Source organism: Solea senegalensis, linkage group LG2, assembly GCF_019176455.1.
Source record: "Solea senegalensis isolate Sse05_10M linkage group LG2, IFAPA_SoseM_1, whole genome shotgun sequence".
Taxonomy (NCBI): domain Eukaryota; kingdom Metazoa; phylum Chordata; class Actinopteri; order Pleuronectiformes; family Soleidae; genus Solea; species Solea senegalensis.
In genome coordinates this window covers 24664475-24673013 of record NC_058022.1, presented here as the reverse complement: position 1 = coordinate 24673013, position 8539 = coordinate 24664475, and the positions used below count along the sequence as shown (strand labels likewise).

The 8539-nt window shown below is 38.5% G+C and overlaps 1 long non-coding RNA gene across 1 annotated transcript; it reads right to left on the bottom strand.

The window, feature by feature from the left end:
• Window positions 1–4244: 4244 nt before the first annotated feature.
• Window positions 4245–4636, bottom strand: LOC122765233. The gene is made up of 2 exons (XR_006359943.1): window positions 4504–4636; window positions 4245–4290 (listed from the first exon to the last, which is right to left on the bottom strand). It is a non-coding gene; the product is annotated as an uncharacterized LOC122765233 (long non-coding RNA).
• Between the last annotated feature and the right edge of the window lie 3903 nt (window positions 4637–8539).

Below are 8539 nucleotides of genomic sequence, written 5' to 3'. Positions count from 1 at the left end.
TTTCCATGAGTAATTAGTTCATAATTTATTTTATTTCAAGAAAAAAATATTAATTGTGTTGACTAATGTTTCCTAACAAGACACGCCTTTAATTGCACATGTGATCCCTGATTTGTTCCTGTATTTAATCTATAAGCTTCGTTTGTTATTTGATATTGTTTGACCTCGTCGGGCTGAAAACTAAGCTTCATTTCAGAGGCAGAAAAGAAAAGAAGCAGAAGAGAAATAATACAGAGGGATTACAGTAATGAAATAAGATCGAGAAAGCAAAACGAGTGTACTGACATCTTATGAAAGAGAATACCATTAACTCTTGACTTGCCTAGGAACATATAACACTTTGTGTCCGCACTTTCATTTTGCTTTCATTTATGTGGACTGGAATTGCTGCATCATTATTGTTTTTCATATGAATTATTCACTGTGTAATGTTTTATTCTATTGTAAAATCTATAAAGAAGTGGAAGTCTGTTTGATGTGTGTTGCTCAAAGCTTCAGTGTGTAACTTAAAGAGATTGTTGTTGTTGATATTATTCCGCCTCTGTTTAGTGTTTGTGAACAGAAATTATGTAACATTATTTGAATGTTTTGTCCCGTGTGAACTCATTTGACATCACTTTGACCGCAACAGATGTTTGAATAGACTTCAAAGTTACACACTACATTTTTAGATGTACAAAGTATGTACAGACACCCCACTGAGGTGCGCAGTATGAGCTTCAAATTCGAACACAGTGTTCCGTCATGGTGTCACAATAAAGATATTCATGATGATATTTCACTGAATTTCAAAGTAAAAGTCTTTGTTTTGATGAGAAATCATGTGTCCTTCACAATAAATACAAATGTATGAGGCAAAGTTAATCTATAAATAGCAAAAACAGGCAGAAATAAAATAAAATATATTATTATATTATAAAAAACCCAAATATATTTAACATTCTAACAGGATATTAAGTGGCAGCCCACAGGAAATAAATTGGAGTGCTGCGTTTTCTCTAACTATCTAAGATTGTTCCCAGGCTATGGTGTAAAATTCTGCCACTGGAGCCCATGTTTCTGAGCCAAAATGATGTTACTTATTTACATGTCAACAAACTTACATATCACCATGATGGTAACTCCTTGATGTGCTTTTGGCTCAATTGAGGAAACAAGGATGATGATGATGACCACTTCCTGTTTATGAGTGAGGTTAGGTTTTGAAAAACCTGTGGTTAGGTTTAGGTTTATGTATTTTTACCCATGATGTGAAATGAGTGCCAGCTGAAATTAATCAATATTCAGAGAACAGTCAACATTCTCAGGTTGTGTTAACACTTCACAGCAACATAAACCTGCTTCATATTATTTATTACACATTGTACACATGAAATGTGTTGATAAAGTCCTAATAGTGTCTTTGGTGCTTTGACGGGGTGATATTGAGATCGAAGGACTTTGCAGGAGCTTTACCTAAATCCCCCTTGAGGTCCAGCCTCTTTAGTGAGGTTCGTTGATAATTCGAAGGATTATGCATTATGGATCTGATGAAAGTGTGACGGTAACTCAACCCACTCTTCTGAGGCTAACTCTGCCTAATGTGAAAAAATGTCCAAAATAGGGGTGAGAGCTGAGTGAGGGAGGAAGGGTGTGTGTGTGTGTGTGTGTGTGTGGGGGGTGTAGTGAAATCTGACACAGAGTTCACACCACACTTAATGCAGTGGAGAAAGTGGAGAGTGCAACAAAGTGACAACTCTGGTGTTGGGTTAGGAGGAAGAGACTGGGACAATGAACAAGTGGGTGACAAAAGTGTGTACCAGTCAGGCAAGCATGGACAAAGAAATCCGAAAAATGGAATTTAGTAGCTGATGTTTGACCAGAGAGCCAGTATATGCTGATTTTTATCACAATGTGATACAGTAAAAAGTAAAGAGTTGTACCTGGATAAACACATATACCCGTTTTACACTTTAATTGACTAAAGATAGATTAAAAAAACAAATAAAAAAGTGCAGAAAGATCAAAGGTTAAAATAGATGTTAATATGTTGCCAGGCTAGTGGATATAAAGACTAGCAGATCTGCACATACCAGCCTTAGGAATTGACTGCAACAATTGATTATGTTGGAGAAGTGAAAGCAATCTCTTAAAGGTGACATTGAATCGCACATAGATGTTAGTTATGGAGGTCTACTTACATATATTAACTTGTTTTCATGATTAAAAACCTCCTAGTCGCTGCAAACGAGCCGATCAAAATATCTCCTCACTCGTCAGCCGGGCTGTTTCAGACCAAAATCACACCCCCAGAACGTGGACTGTGTTGTGATTGGCCAGCCAACGAGAGCTTTCCCACTGTCCTGTGATTGGCCAGGTACCTGGAAGTGACGTCATTGGTAGGCCAGCTCTCAGATACACAGCTCCCCCTCTGGCACGGTGGATGCTCTGCATCTCAGCAGCTACAACGAGAGTAGTTCTTCTTCTTCTGCGGTTGAATGTACGCAACTGGATGTGCCCGGACTAGTGCCCGCACCAGGAGGCGCTACGGTGGCGAGAGGAGTGGTGAGGTATACTGATGACATCATCAACATATGAAGTGCCGTTCCGCTTCGCAGAGCCCAGGAAAACAATAACACCCTATTTTCTCAGCAGTGGCTGAACTGTTTGTTCTGAAACTTTAGGGTTTCATAAACGAGGTAATGACGCAGATACACACACAAACGCAGCGTTAATTGATCTTTAATCTTTAATCTTCCTGAGTGAACTCACACTAAAGCTTCATACAAACTATGGCCATGGAAAATACTGGATAGTGATTGGTTCATTCACGCAGTAGGAGGCATCTGTTGAAAAAAACAGTATTTTTGCATGGAATGGGATTGATCTCCTGCCAACTCACTCACTCACTCATAGGTCAATGACTATGACCGCTCTCAAGTCATGCCGAAAAACACTTCAAAAACAATATTTGAACTTGTGTTTATTGGTTACCATAGCAATGTTATTTGCAAATTACCAGCACATGTTATTGTGCCTTTCAACAGTCTACAGAGCACATGGATGTCATTGCTTTTAGATACAAATAAATAGCACTTGTGATTGTGCTTGTGCTCCACTGAATGGCGGATAGGCAAGGCAAGGCAAGTTTATTTGTATAGCGCCATTCTTACACAAGCCAATTCAAAGTGCTTTACAGAAGCAAGTAGATACAGTGGAAATTAAAACAAAATCAATTTAAAAAAAAATCAATTATAGAAATAAAAACAAAATTTTTTTTTCGTCAATGTGAAAACTCAGCTCGAGTCTCCAAGACTCGACAAGTGCTCTCTTACCTGTTCTTCCCATTTCATCTAATCAGTCCACCATTACCTCAGAGAAACACCAAACAGACAAAGCATCTGTTAACTTAAAATTAATAAAACATTGCAATGTCATTTCAAATCATTAAACATCATTAAACAAGCAGATGTGAACGTTAAAGTGGTTCACATTGGCAATATCAGAAAGCTGCAGTAAACAATAATGTTTTCAACCCTGATTTAAACAAGCTGAAGGTTCCGGGAGCTTGTTCCACACGTGATTCAGGTGGTTCTGACCCTGGGGACGCTGAGTAAACCTGTCCCTGATGACCTGAGGGGTCTGGATGCTTCAAACCCAAGACCATTCAGTGACTTGTAGACCACAGGATTTTAACCTCGATCCTGGGAGCCAATGCAGTGATTTAAGGACAGGCGTGATATGGTCCATTTTCTTGCTGTTGGTCAGGAGTCTGGCAGCAGCATTCTGGGTGAGCTGCAGCTGCTTGATTGATTTTTTTACTGAGACCTGTAAAGACACCATTACAATAATCTAACCTACTAAGAATAAATGTATGAACAAGTTTAAAATCTATGAACAAGATGAATTCTTTCTGGCTGCATTAGAAGACATGGTTTGCTTGTAGAGAACGTGAGTGGACCACGAAAAAAAAACAGTATATGAACAAAACAATACACATTCTCTTGTAAATATCATGTAAATCATGTACAAAAGAGCCTACACATTTAATAACAGAGGCTAACAAGGATGGGGACACCCTTCTGCATACATAAACGGCAATATTGTGCTAGTGAACTGAGACGGCTACAAACAGGCTGGATTATGACTGAAAACACAAAGACGTACCCAAGAAAAGTTTCAGAAAACCCAATGTGTACTGTCCCCTGCCTCTAACGCCTTGTTAGAGTCGACAGTCAGAATAAACTCCTCTCGTGACAAGAGAGTTGAAACTTGTACTCCTTTATTGAGGTCATATGGAGTCGGGTAAAACTGAAAGTAAAATACAATGCCCTCATGAGCACTTGACAACAGCAACATTGAACACACTGTATCACATTACAGGATATTAGCTGTGAGCATAGCCTTATGCTAAACATACTTTACAGAGTATAATTCGAAAACATAAATAACATAACATGAATGTCTAATGTTCAGCAACACTGTCTGACAACAATAACAACACTTGCCAAGCAATATACGCACCGACAATGCCGTTAAAGACCCACTTTATCGTGAGCAGAACGCAGCAGCTCTGACCATGCCTTGATTCAGCTGAGGGCTCTCACTGATGACATCATCAAAGAATGACACATCTTCAGGCAGCTCTCACAGTCGCCAGTAGGTGACAGCAACGGACTTCTTTTCAACAAGTTTTCCCACATTTAACCATTCAACTGTCTTAAAATACACAATAATAACAGAACACAATGGCTCTGCGATTTTGTCTCTGAAAGTACTGCGTGACAGAGCTCATTTTCAGATGAAGTAGCATACAACTATTGTTTTGGCTCATGAAGACCAAACTGAGACAGAATAATAACAACAACAACAAAATATCACCAAAAGTTACTGCAACCTTATAGGATAGAAAGTAATGTCTTCCTATAAAAAAATATAATAATTCATGCACATAAACAGATTTTACTGTTATATAAGTGGCATTATACTTAAAAAAAAAATGCTCTCGTTAAGCTACTTTTTGTTTTTAACAGGGTAGAAAACGCTTTTATTGCTCACAAGGCTGTTTTTTTAATAAATTAAAGCTGAGTGTTGAAGAACAAGACCAGACATTGTGAATGGCCATGGACAAATCCAGTTTAAAAAACATCAGTGCATCAGGCACACAGAGAGAGACATTTTCAAGCTACGGCCAACCGTCGAGTTCTTTTTTTTCCCGTCAGGAACCGAGCTATGAGAGAAAAATGCTGCATTCTGCGGCCTTGTCATGACTCGCTGGCAGACGCAGTCCAGGTGCAGCCTTATAGCCGGTTTATTTGTTCTGCACTAGACAAGCTTCATCTTCATCCATGACAGGAGTGTTATTCCATTACGACACATTTTTTAGCCTCTTTGTAATACTTAATAGATTTACCAGATTGACAAGTAGGGGAGCCAAAAAATGCTAAGGAAAAAAAAAAAATAAAGAGAAGGAGCCAAAGATGGGGGATGTGGGACAAATGTGTATAGACTGAGAGGGACAAGAACTGGGGAAATGAAAGAGTGATTGCTTAAATGAAAGGGACAGTGCAGCGCTCTGCTCCAAGCTCTGTGGTTGTGGGTGTCTGTCCAGGCTTAGCAGCCAGCGGATGAGAATGGGCCACAGCCACCACTGCTAGCTTTGGCTCGCTCAGTCTGCCTCCCTTGGCTCAATGCTAACCTCCCCCTCTATAAAAGGACAGCGCTGGCTAACGTCAGTGCGGTCACACTCCTTATGGCCCAGAACAACCTCTGCTTACTCATCCCCATTTGGCAGCATGTATCTGGCAAAAACAAAAAGTCTCCAATCCCTTCACCTCTCCCAGTACAAATGAGCTCCACTGGAAAAATGGTTAGAAACCTCCCCACCAAGACATTTCACAGTAGTGTGGGAATTTTGGTGTCAGGCAAAGAAAATTGACCAAAAATATATATCATCAAAATATCCTATTTTATTATTAGATTTAACAAAAAAATGAGAGGGGGTGCTTTCACCTCTATGTATTTAAAAATATATATATATAACTACTGCATTTTATATACTTTGCTGCACCCAATTGAAAATTGGCATTAACTCTAATTGTCAGAAAGCCAATGAATGATTTCTTACATAAAAAAACAGATATTTTAGACTGAAGCAGGTGTACTTTAGGTGAGCCAGGTGGCTAAAATCTCCATCTACACTGGCAGCCTTGTTTACAGAGTGCAGTCAGCTTTGACTATGTGTCAATATCTCATACACCACAATTCAAGAAATCCTATCTCTTTAATATTGGCCAAAACAATAACATTTAAAGAGAAGAAGTCAGTTAAACATTTTGATGCCACTATCAAATTGATATTTTCCCTCCAAAAATTCCTCTACAATCAACAACATCCTGTTTGTTCAGTGAAACAATGGTTTTATGTTTAGCTTCAGCAGTAGCAGCTCTTTCCTCTGTTGCAAGAGCCATGTGGATGTTGAAAATGTGACTGGAGAGGTTTTTTCTTCCACCCCGTGCTGAAGTGACTGGCACTGTAATTGCTGTAAATGGTCTGTATGGTAAACGGTCTGTATTTATATAGCACTTTTCTAGTCTTGATGACCACTCGAAAGCTGCATTACACTGCAGTTTTTGCCATTCACCCATTCACACCCATTCACTCATACATTCATAGAGCATATTACGTGCAGCACCTTTTTTTTTAATCACACATCTTTTCACTTATTCACACTCACAGCTGCAGGAGCAATGTGGAGTGAAGTGTCTTGACACATCGGCATGTAGACTAATAGAGGCGGGAATCAAACCCACAACCTTCCATTCCACTTTGTTTATTCATAATTTAGACCAGTGTCTTTGGCCCATCTGATGTGTTGATGGTTTCAATATACACTAAAATCTATAATTTCCTGGGGGGGAATTTTATACACCTGCCACAAAAGCTGGGAATCCTATTTCCAATAAAACCAGTAATGACTTGGCTCAGTCACCTCAGAATTTAATTTGACAAACGATATTTAGACAGGGACAATAAATGGACATTTGTAGTCGCTAATCATGTTGCTGACATACATGACATCACATGAACAAAGATCAACATCCCTTGTGTCCATTGCTCTATGACTTTCTCTGACATCTTTATTCTCATTCCACCCCGAGACTTCTTTTTTATAAGTAAAATAATAAACACACAGAAAACCATCTCAGAAAAAAAACTAATACAAGATGTAAACAGGAAACAAAGACAAATAGGCGAGGAACCAGGTCCAGCCCTCAGGATGTTTTGCTACCTATTTTGCTATTATTATTTGTTGTTAGCACACACCTTGAGCAATCACAAGTTGGTAATGAGCACTGCAAACTCAGGGCAGTTAGGTCTCAGGGGCCCAAAACTGCCTTCTGTGATTCTTTTTTTCTGGCAAAATAATGTAACCACAAAAAGCGAGTTACCACATCTGTATAAATAGATGTGCAAGGGTGATTGTTGGCACAAATTATTCTGAAATAAATGGGAAAACAGCTAAATAAGATTGCTTTAAAGTATCTCCTACAACTGTGGTTCTCAACTGAGCTTCCTCTTGTGGTACTTGGAGGAAATTCAGAAACACTGTTCTTGGGTATGTGATCGGAGTGGAGCTGAGGAATTTGACTTGGTATACGGTATACAGTGAAGGGTGTATGTGTTAGTAAGCTGTCAATGAGTTTAATCCACCCAACATGAACACAGATGAACGAGTATTTATGCTGCGCATGCAATACAACTGTGTTGCTTTTATTTTGAAAAGCCTGACGTGCATGGGGGTGTGGTCACAGTAGTATAGTATAATAGTATTCATTATATAGTGTAGTAATTTGATATAACAATACAATTTACTGCTTTTTTAGATAAATAAAATAATAATTGCCCACCCCTGCTCAAGCATGTCTTGAATAAACCTGGTGTAATAGAACGTTTTCACCACAGATATTGACATGAAATAGTGGGAGGAATACAGATTTGAACAGTAACATTAATTAGGTTCTACTACAGATATAAGAAAGCCAGGGTCAATGCTATTGTTATTAAAGTGTAAGCGTACAAGTCACACTAAATACTCAACACTTTAACTTGTAGTACCTAGCTGTTTTATTTTCAGAAAAAAAAAAAACAACCGTAATTTTAAAACTGCATTCATGTTTTCCATATTTTCTGGAACTGGAAAGAAAACTGGAACTGGAATGTTCAGTTACAGGACTGTTGCTGTTGCTTTTTCTGTTATCTGGAGAGAATGCAAGGAAAGTCATACACACAGCACTTCAAAGAGCTCTGCAGAGGCAGAACATAAATTACAAAGACATTAGAATTTAAACATTAAATTCAAACCTATATAAGAAGAACATTAAAAGCGAAGAATACAACTAAAGTCGAATAAAAAGAGAAATTCCCATCATGAAAATGCACTTTTGTGATGAAGTGGAAAATGAAGGACCCAAATGCAGGTTGATTACTATTATTTTTTTATGAAACAAAAAGGCAAAAGGCAAAAACGAACTAATGCAGGAGAGAATGGCAATCAAAA